The sequence below is a fragment of the Lactuca serriola genome, chromosome 2 (assembly GCF_051521515.1).
Source record: "Lactuca serriola cultivar US96UC23 chromosome 2, Lser_US96UC23_V15, whole genome shotgun sequence".
NCBI classification, from domain to species: Eukaryota; Viridiplantae; Streptophyta; class Magnoliopsida; order Asterales; family Asteraceae; genus Lactuca; species Lactuca serriola.
In genome coordinates, this window is record NC_136409.1 from 229,610,344 (window position 1) to 229,622,139 (window position 11,796).

Genomic DNA, 11,796 nt, shown 5'->3' on the forward strand with positions numbered 1-11,796 from the left:
CCCGTGACTCCAACCAAACTACACCACCAGAAATACACTTTTGGTCCCTCCTCCCCATATTATTTTCAACATAAATCCAAAGTTTACCTTTTAAACCCTGATCCCATAATTTCCTTACATAATAAATCCCTAAATTACCAATAAACCCTTAATCTTTCAAATATTTTCAATTTAAGTCCATTAATTACCACACAAACCCTGACTTCCGAAATCCTTTTCAATTTAGTCCCAAACTTTCATTTATTAATTTATTTAAATAAACGGGGCGTTACAATTAAAGTTATTTCTGTTTAGTTAGGGACCAAATACGCAAAGAAACTAACTCAAAATGACAACGGAACTAAAAAAGTCGATATTTTGACTAAACCTTAGAAAAAAAATGTATACCACATGGACTATTTTTACAGTTTTATCTATTAAACAGCTATATAATATTTTTGAAATTGTCCTTTTTTTAACATAATAATTTTGATTTGCTTGGTGATACGACAATATCTTAAGGTATCCATGACTATGAGGAAGATATTGATTTGGGCTAATTAGAGGATGTAAATGGACATGAAAAATCATATTAATTGGGCCTCATACTTTATAATAGTGCCCAAATGCCCAAATGTGTTTGCCTCCAGTTAATCAATTCTCTTGCCATCAATCCTCTCTCATCGTCTTGATTTGGATCTCATGTGCAGAGTTCTACATGATAAACAATGTCAAAGAAATTGAACTGAAACGGAAACGATACGTTCTGGTGGTTCTTGTTTTTTAAAACATAACATTATCATCCATTTAAAGTTACAAAGTTTTCTTACTAGTCCCTTATTTTCTTTCTTATAATCACAAACTACCCCAAATTATTTTTTCTTCATTATGTGTTTGTGAATCTTCCAATTTACCCCCTTGACTTTCATACTTTGTATTTATTTCTCCTTCATTTTAGTTTCCATTTCACAACATTTCACCCCCAACAAATTGATAAAATGTCAATTTAGACCTTTATAATACATTCTTATATCGCAATGGTCCAAATCAAAGATATTTTATTTTATCGTCTTAAATATTAAAAAGTAGTTACAAATAGTGTTCTTGAGCTTTTTATGAAAGAGAATGGAAGGAAAATATGCATAAAAGTCACCCGTTCATTTTTCAGGAAGGGAAGGGTAATTTACACAAACTACCTTTTGCTCTTCATCAATTCTTCATTTTCTCAAATGAAGAGAAAAAATATAAAATGTTTGATTCAATGATGAGTTTAGAATAAAAATCAACTTGGTTCATCATTTAAGTAAAACCGGTATAAATAATAGAGTATACAAAAATGGTAGTAGCAGGTTGGATAGTAATATCACATAAGTAAAAAAAATGTTGGAAAATAACCAATTAATGTGGTAATCGTACTATTTTGTAATTTTTTTTATGTGTTGCGTACAATTATAGTATGTATTATAACATTTTTCATATGACATATCAGGTCCCTATGATTAATTATATGTAGGATGATGGATATGACATTTGTCTACAACTTGAGGGACCAATCATGTGTGCTTCTAATACTTTCCATAAGGTGTAAATGATCAATTAAAACACACATGAGAGGACGCGTGTTTCATGGAGAGAACATAATTCTTTATTCTCCACTTTCAAAATCTTCTCTATAAGAACACCATTATCGTGTGTATCATTCTATCCATCAGATCAATAACTTAGACATGTGAAGTGGAAGAATCATAATATGAAGTTAGTCATCTTCAACATCAAAGGATATAATCTTATCCAAGTAAGTTTTCTATAAATCATTCAGGGTTCTTGATGTTTATGTATAAATTGATCTTGGATCATGCATATTAATCTTTCATGTAGTATCAGAGCCAGGTTGTAATATTAGTGTTACACTATAATTTCAATTTTGGTGTTTGATTCGTGATTATCTTACCCACTAAATTTGAAAAGTACGAACCCAAAAATTCATCTTTCGATTCTTTTCCTAATCTTCTTTTGAATCGTAAATACAACAAGACTATGTTTGGGGTTCATTTCTTGAGAAGAGATGAATTTAATTAAAGCGATAAAAAAAAGAGAGAACTTAAGTAACCTTTCTTTAGTCAATATATTTTTCCTCATAAAATGATCTCATTCAAGAGATTGACATTGAAACACATGAAATTCAATAATTATAATTCATTTTCTTTAAGTTAGGTGGCCGAAATTTTTTGATGATTAAATAACCTATTTAAATGAGGTTGATCTTCACATAAGGAATGAATATGACTCAGTTATGTATAGTGATTCCATCACTTGTGATCAATCAAGCAAGTGGAGTGAAGAAATGATGAAAGAGCTTTAATTTGGTATAAAAGAAAGACATTTTGCATATTTGCTGAATTACCAAAGGGTTTTTTTCAAACTTGTAAGATGCAAGTCGGTCCTTAAGAGCAAGTTGGACTCCAATGATTAACATTGAATGGGATAAAGCTCGATTGGTCATTAAAGGGTATTCATAAAAGGATATCAATAAATGTTCTTACCCAACTGCCTTAGGATCGTAATGGTCCTCATAGATCATTTTTATTTAGTGTTGTAGATCAAATAGACGTCAAATTATTATTCTTAATAATGATTTACAAGAAGATGTATTCATAACTCAACCAATAGGTTTTATTTCTAAGGGTCAAGAACATCTATTGTTTAAAATGAAGGAATTATTATATTGTAACCTCCCAAAAATTAAGACTAAAAATTTCCGTTTTTAAATTAATAAAACTATCATCCAAAACATCATCATAAAAATCATGGAGGAACAAAGTGTATCAAGAACATCACAAAACATCAGAGTAACATAAAATGTGGGACAAGGTGGTGTATGCATTGTAATCATCCCGGGCTCTTCCCCTTTGAACCAAAAGTAGCTGAAAACATAAACTGAAAACCATAAGCACAAAGCTTAGTAAGTTCCCCAAGATACCACATACAATACATAATAAACATATAACGGGCCCCGCTCGTCATCGGGTCATGCCCACATTGGGTCTTGTAGGTATATATATATATATATATATATATATATATATATATATATATATATATATATATATAGATAAATACATAACAGATGCAATAATTACAAAGATAATTAGCATACAAAATGGACATTAGGCCCCGCCCGATAATAATATAAACATATAAACATATGCAAGAGTCACGCATACATCTAACATTCTAAACATATCAAACCATGGATCGACATTGGTATCTTTGAACCGCTAAACACAGTGAGGAAAGTCACCTCTAGCTGCTGAAACGCACAAATGAATCTCAGTCTGCTGGTCTGGAAAAATCCACGTGCTAACATCAACAAAATAATACCCAATTAATAATTAAATCTCGACCCACATTAAGAATCTAAGCTACTTGACCAATATCTAGGGTAAAAGACCTTTTTATCCTTTTCTTACTTGGCCCAAAATCAAGGCCCAATCCTTTAACATCAGAAGCCCAATAGTGGCCCATCATCCTAAATTGGCCCAAAACCCCTCATGGTCCAAGGCACAATAAGGCCCAAAATCCCAAAGCAGCACCTCACGTCGTGACTAATCCTTGATCACGTCGTGAGACGTGTCCGATCCGAATTTGAGACTCACTCCTGACTCAGACGACTCCGCGGGGACGATAACTCATGCTCACGTTGTGAGACATTATGTCTCACATCGTGTGAACAGTCTGAAGCTAAAACCACCTTTCCGACATTCTTAATCCATTCAACCCTCAATCTCACCCCTTCCAGAAGTTAAATAGGACCCTAATGGTACATAAAAATGTTTGCTTTATGGACATGCATGCATGCACCATGCATGTCCCTTCACCATTTAAGGTCAAAAAGTACAAATATGGCATCAAGTCCTCATGCAAGCTCTAATACTCCACCAAATCCCATATCTGAATGATATAAGACTCAAAGGACCATTTGAATCCATAAAGTTGCTAACTTTATGGATCTACTCCACTCTAGTCAAGCCAAAACATAAGAAAATGGGCCAAAAACCTAGATCTAGCCATGAAATGGGGTAAAAATTAAGTCTTGATACTTACATTGGTCCAAACAAGATGAGAATTGATGATGATGATGATGATCCCAAGCAACTTCCTTTCCAGTATGATTCTTCTTCTCTCATTTTTCTTTCCTCTCCACAAGCAAAATACCAAATAACTCAAGGCTACACAAAATCTAGGGTTTCCAGAGGTTTAGAGGGTGAGAGAGGCTGAGGATGGGTAACCCTAGCCTCTCATTCTCTTAAATACCCAAAAATTAGGGTTTAGGGTCATTATGCCACTCTCACATCGTGAGACCTTATGTCTTACATCGTGAGACTCCAAAGATGCAGGTCAACGGGTCAATGGTCACTCACGATGTGACCCCCAATATCTCACGTCGCGAGGACCCTCAAAATGCGAAAATGAATGATTTTAGTACCTTAGGCTTCCAGATGTTACATATATGTGCTAAAACAAACGTCGTATCAATGTTATCTAAATTCAGCAAAGTCATAAAGAGGAATGACTTCATTAAGAACCAGTTAGATCAATGTATATACCTTAAGTTGAGTGGGAGGAAATTTTTCATGCGTTTTCTATATATAGATGAAATTATATTGGAAAATAAATAACATGATATGTTGATCAGAACACTTACTATCACATCACCTCGATATGAAAATTCTCTAAGAAGCCTCATGTGTAATGGGCATATAAATACATCGAGAAAACTAAAGGATTTTAGTATTGTTCCAAAAGGTATATATTGAGTATGTAGTAGATCGATATAGCATGCACATTGCTTCCCTTCAGCTGCCTCCATTGTTAAAGAAGATACTTTTGGTTTATTTCAATACCTAAAAAATAGAGGCAGAATGAGATCAAGTGACTTCAATAGATTATGCTTCAGTAGTTGGAAGATTTATATATGCCCGTATTTGTACTCGTCTCAAAATCGTGTATGTTATTAGTATCATATGTCATTATCCATCAAATCACGATCTAAATCATTAAAAAAAAGGCTACCAATAAATTTTGTGATTTTTATGAGACTAAAAATTTCAAAATTTTTTATACAATAAGTGATAAATTATAAGTGCTATGATTTTAGACTTTGAATTTGCAACATGCAAAGTCATTATTAGGATACATATTTGTGCTATTAGTTGGCCAAATATTATGGAAGAGTCCTAATCAAAATTTGAAGACTACATCAACTATAATGACAAAATATGTTGAAATATATAATGCAACTTGTCATCTAGTTTTGTTGAGAAATTCAATTAAAAGACTCATAATTATAAATTCCATTTTAAAGCTTTTAAAAGAAACTTTATTGATATAACATTTCCCCTATAATCTTTTCCACTAGAAATAGTGAAAGTTGAGTGGGGATTTACCTCAATACAAAGTACTTGTTCATATAAGAGCAAGTGGAGGAGAATGATATTTGTATCGAGCATATTAGTAGTAATGATATGCTAATGGATCCAATTACAAAAGGTATAGCACCCACAACATTTCAACATGTCGTCAGTATGGATTTATGGCTAGACCTAGTATAATGTAATTATAGCATATTGTTTTGCTAAATATTTTATTATTCAAGTACTTGATCATTATTCCACCATAATATGCAATTTTTCTATATTACTAACTTGTGCACACTTACTTTTTATATACACAAATGTAATGCATTACCAATTAACTATAAAGTTATTTAGCTAAAATTAATCGTAAGTTTCATATGAAGTACCAAAATATATCAGTCAGGGTTCCATGTTTAATATGGAACGTGAGGTTGTACTTTTCTGCTCTTGGTGTTAATATGAAACAAAATTAATGAAATTTGGACAAGATAAAAGAACATGTATACAAATAATCACTCGACCAAGTGGGAGAATGTTGGAGAATAACCCATTAATGTGGTCATCGTACTATTTTGTAATGTTTTTATGTGTTGCGTACAATTATAATATGTATTGTAACACTTTCCATGTGACATATCAGGCCCCTAGGATTAATTATATGTAGTATGATGGATATGACATTTGTCCATAACTTTAGGGACCAATTATGTTTGGTTCTAATACTTTCCATAAGGTGTAAATGATCAATTAAAACACACATGTGAGAGGACGCATGTGTCATGGAGAGAATATGATTCTTTATTTTCCACTTTCAAAATCCTCTCTATAAGAACATCATTATTGAGTGTATTATTATATCCATCAGAATCAATCACTTAGACACCATTATGTGAAGTGGAAGAATCATAATATGAAGTTATTCGTCTTCAACATCAAAGGATATAATCTTCTCCAAGTAAGTTTTCTTTAAATCATTTAGGGTTCTTGATGTTTATGTATAAATTGATCTTGGATCATGCTTATTAATCTTTCAAAAAAAGTTCAAAAGTCTTTATAATTGTACCACTGAGGGTCGAGGCGGACTGACGAGAGGAGGTCGGAGGCTGCTGACGGTCGGGATGATGTTAGTTGTCTGACTTATTGGCATTATCGATCACTTGACTAGTGTTGTGCCCTTGCATGTGTTAATAAAGCAAGATGGTGGCGGATGAACGAAACAAGGCCACAAGATCCCAATAGGTAATATTATAAATGGATTGAGTATTTGGTATGCTAAAACATAAAATACGGACTTTAAAAATTTTGATTTGTAATTTTTTTCAAATAAAATAAAATATATCACTCCAAATATTTAAAGTATGTCCTAAAATTACTTTTATATTATTTTTTTATAAATTTTAAAATTTAGATAACTTAAGTGGCCCACATAAACCTTCATAGACTTGCCTCTATTTTGATTTCCTTCAATTTCTTTCTAACTTAAAGAATATATTTTACCTTGCATTCCCTTCCAACTTAATAACACAACTAAATATTTGGATTTTCTTTTCATTTCATTTCTTTTCCTTCCCTTTGGTTATTAAACTTAAAGCAAATTATAAGTCTTCATTATTAATATAGTCCATCAACTATAAAACAATCTTAAACCCCCCCCCCCCCAGACGTTATCCTCATTTTAGATTTGCCTTTAAATCACTTTTAAAATATGTGAATGAACTTAAAGTAATATACACATTAAAGATTTCATCACCCACCTATGTAGAACTAAAAGCTAAAGCAAAACAACAACCATTTCTTAAACAAACTGATAAATATTAAAGGAGATCATTACTTTCGTGGTTAATTGGGGGAATTGCCCTAAAAAGGAGGATTCTTCTTACCATTGTTTATGACTCTATTTGCTGCATTTTGAAGGCGAGGAATCAAAAAGCTTTCAACAATGTTTGTATCTCTCCGTCTAATGTTGCTGAAAATGTGTTGTCTTCAGTTTTCAATTGGGTGAAGCATAGAAGGAGATTTGGGAATTGTAATTGGGGGGGGGGGGGGGTGGTTTCATTTCCCTGCTTAGATGCTTTCTAAGCAGTAGTTAATAAATTTCACTGTTTCCAAAAAATTATATCACAAATATAAAAGAAGGGACAACTATGTCTAAGACTCTATAATCAAGCACAATTATTAAGGAAGTGTCATGCATAAGTTATCATCAGGTGCCAATATTAATACAAGTTATATATCATCACGTACCAATATGTACTAATAGTTGTATTGATAGTGTAAAAAGTCAAAAACATTTGTCGTAACCTACTGAAAATTGTGTCGTTCGCATACAATGTGAAAATGTAACGATCGATGATCAAAACTTGTTATGATAAATGAAACAGAACCTGTATCAATAACATTAAACAAAACGTCAACTGAACCTGTCTTTTTTTTAGTACATCACCAAGATAGGCCAATTATGTTACATTTATTATTTAATCGTTAAAACTTAAAAAACAAACAATAAAGCCCCCGGTTGTTACGACACTTGCCTTATTAGTAGGTCCACAGATTGCCTCCGCCATAATAATGTCTCTCATCGTCCGAAGGAAGAGAATCCATCCTTGGGGGACTTATAGAGCATTCCCTCCGCCATTTCCGATAACAGATTCGACATCCCAAACACTGCTTCCTCGTCCATGTATACACCATTTCCCATGCTTTTGCTATCACTTTCATACACCGATGATTGAGCAGCAGCTGCTCTTGCTGCTGCAGCACGGATGTTGCCAGTCGTAGGACACTCCGGAAGCGTATTTGAGATAATAGATTCTGGAAAGTGTAGGATTGCATAGGTACCTTTAAGTGCCAATGCAGCCACGTCATAAGCAGCGAATGCCATCTCCGGTGTTGGATAGGATCCAAGCCATATGCGACTGGACGTGTTTGGTTCACGAATTTCAGAAACCCATTTCCCATCTCGCAATCGGATACCATGGTGAACTAGGTGGCAGCTGGATGAGCCGCCAGCTGCGACAGATTAAGAAGTCTCGTTTCGGGGCAGCTGAGAAGAGGATGAATTGTGGTGTCGGTTAGCCATGCAATATTATGTGTGATTATTTCCGTAGTTAACTAATTATAGTCTTATAGACAATTTGATTATGTTGGTGTTCCATCTTTATGACTTATGTGGGGCACCATGGGTCCTTATTAACTAGAAACATTACAGAGCGTTAGGGGTGTTCGCGGTACGGTTTGAAACCGTGAAACCGGCCAAACCGGTCATCGGTTTGGTTTTACGGTTTGTATTTTTCGTTACGGTTTGACTTGCGGTTTCGAACTTTTCAAACCATAGAGAACGGTTCGGCTTACGATTTTTATGATTTCAAACCATATAAAAACCGGACCGGACTATATATATATATATATATATATATATATATATATATATATATATATATATATATATATATATATATATAATTGTATTTTATTGTATTATAAATTAATTTTTATATATAAATAATAAAATTTAAAACCCACGTTTAATTAGCCCAGATTAAAAATAGTTTCTTTTGTATACTGTGGTGTAAATGAGGCCCAACATATAATTATTGCGAGTTTTTCTAGAGTTGCTAGATATTTTTCTAGATATATAAATGTATAAACAGAGACCTAGGGTCTATTTGGTTTAATTCAACCTTTATAAATATTATTGGTCTGAAGATTATATAAATAAAATTACAATTATATCATTTCATATGTTTGTTGTAGTAGTTTTCGGTTGAAGAATAGAATGCATGAGGTGTTGGTATCTCAATCAACAAGACTCAACATTCAGAAACTCCCGAGGGCATTATGGACAACATTTGTTCTCCAAGGAAAACTTTCATCTAATATGTTTTTTTCTAGGTTCTATCTTTTTTACAATATTTAAAAAAGGATATGAACAACAATATATTGTTTTCATATGTTTTGTTATTTAAATTAGTAAATATCATGTAACTTAGTCATGTTAGATTGTTTTTATTTTTGCAAGTTTTTCTTTTCATGTACCAATGTAATTGATTCATTTTACTAAATTAGTTTAATGGACTCGATTAAAATGGGCCTAAAAAGCCTAAACCGTGAAGCCAAACCGGAGCCAAACCGTTAGTAACGGTTTGGTTTTGTTCGGTTTTAAATTTTCAATGGTTCGACTTTGGTTTTTGCTTGACAAAAACCGTTATTAACGGTTTGGCTTCGGTTTGACCTAAAAACCGAAAAAACAGGATCATGAACACCCCTACAGAGCGTGGCGAGTTCGCGGGTGCATCTTATGGTAAAGACAAAAATTTTCGTAAAAAGAAAGTCACTTTAAAATTTCAGAATAAGACCCTTTATTTATGTAAGTAGTACAACAAGACCCTTTAATGAAAATATGCGGCTTAACCATTAGAATCAATCTTTTAAAAATCAGTTTTTTAGTTGAACCTTCCGGTTCAACCGATTCGGCCGGTTATACTGCCGGTCTATATCTGATAGTAATGTATGTCGACCTTCGAGTTCTATATACTTATGATAACCTGATTGATCAACCTATTTTATTTTATTTGGAATTGACTGTTTTTTTAATGAGTTAAGTGAAATCTAATTATCCAAATTTAATAAATCAGTTCAAACGATTTTTACTGGTTCTATCGCACCGGTTCAACCCAGTTTTTGAAGAAACTATACGGTTCAATCTGATTTAAAACTTAGCATAAAACTCGTCATATTGAACCATTCTTGCCTAGGTTCCCGGTTTGAAAATTCAAATTAACAAAGGGAGTATAGTACGTTGTTATTCTCTTTAATTACTTGTTTTTCTCATTTTCTTTATTTTATAAACGACTGATGTACTGAATCTAAGATTTTATTACAGGTCATTATACCAAGGTTTAAGAGCTATAAAAAGTTATACTCGCTCATACATTTACTAAGTAAATGGCCATCTATTTTCATGTATCATACATATTTATAAAGTTAACATTTTTTCTTGAATATCATGCATTTAAAACCCCCTTTTTTAACTTCCTCAAACCACATTCATTTGAAACCCCATTTTTTAACTAATGCAACTCAAAAGTTTTCTTAATTATGATTTAACACTCAAAAGTTTTATAACTTATATTATGTTTAATTAGCATTTAGTAAAAAATTTACTATAAAGAAGTCAATCTTTTGAGAAGACATGCATACAAATCATATATAAATTTCAAAAAGAAAACAAACTCAAAGGTTTTTGTGTTGGGTTGAGGTCTTATGACCACTTTTGGAGATATGCTATTATATTAGAGGTTTTAATTTGTAAGTTTGTTATACTAATTCGTTTTTATATTTTCTTCGTTTTTGGATTATTGTAATACAGTCGTTGTATATTGTGGTTAAATCGTTAATACAATGATCATATGTTATATAGGGTGATGTCGAAAATATTCAATTAAATATTATATATATATATATATATATATATATATATATATATATATATATATTGTAATTGTATCGTTTCAAAAAGATAATTAATTAAAACTAATACATATGTTATACTTTCCATCTCTCTCTCTCTCTCTCTCTCTCTCTATATATATATATATATATATATATATATATATATATATATATATATATATATATATATATATATATATATATATTATAAAGGTCAAAACACTTTAACCAAAATTCATTTAAAATCTAATATTTCAAATGCTTTTTAATAATGATTGTAAAAATTTCAACATTTGTTATTTAATTGATTGATTAATAAAAATATTAATGTTTTGAAACTCCTAACTTTTAAACTTATATTATTTAATTTGTTAGTTAACTAAAATATTTTTTCCGCATAAAGATAACATTTTAATGTTTGGTTACTCATATTTGTATATGTAATTAGAAAACAAGGTGTACATAGAATGACTACTTCAATTTCACATAGGAATCAATACCACTAGAGAGGTATGTTTTCTTTAACCGGTGGTAGGAGATCCACCTATCCTTTTTAATTATTTATATTAATGCTTAGTAATATCTATTTTATATTCCTATTCATCTTAATTTTTTAGATACAAATTTAGGAAGAGGATTCTCGGCGCACCAACTTAAAATCAAATGTACGCCTTGCAAAACATGTAATTAAAATTAAATATCATATTTAGTAATCAACTTATTTAAAAACTTTTGATGACATTTATGTATATTGATATATTTTGTATGACTTCATTCTTAATTTCAATGTTTAATATTTGAAAGTTCATATATGAAAACTTGAATGTTTTGGTGTAATATAAATAGTATAATACAAGGTTTATTAGCTCAATATTGTTTATTAATAGCTCATTTAAAACAACTTATTTCTTATTTTATCCAAAAAATATTATCGGACATAAGAAAATAG

General features: G+C 31.5%; 1 long non-coding RNA gene and 1 pseudogene across 2 annotated transcripts; one reads left to right on the forward strand and one right to left on the reverse strand.

Moving 5' to 3' along the window:
- The first annotated feature begins 1,689 nt into the window (after positions 1-1,689).
- Positions 1,690-7,629, forward strand: LOC145088813 (uncharacterized). Of its 2 annotated transcripts, XR_013701219.1 has the most exons (4): positions 1,690-1,774; positions 6,262-6,351; positions 6,437-6,635; positions 7,311-7,629. It is a non-coding gene; the product is annotated as an uncharacterized LOC145088813 (long non-coding RNA). The 2 variants fall into 2 exon arrangements; XR_013701218.1 differs by lacking the exons at positions 1,690-1,774; positions 6,262-6,351 and having other exon boundaries at positions 6,358-6,635.
- A 302-nt stretch (positions 7,630-7,931) lies between these two features.
- LOC145088812 (ethylene-responsive transcription factor ERF025 pseudogene) lies at positions 7,932-8,609 on the reverse strand (annotated as a pseudogene).
- Positions 8,610-11,796: the final 3,187 nt, after the last annotated feature.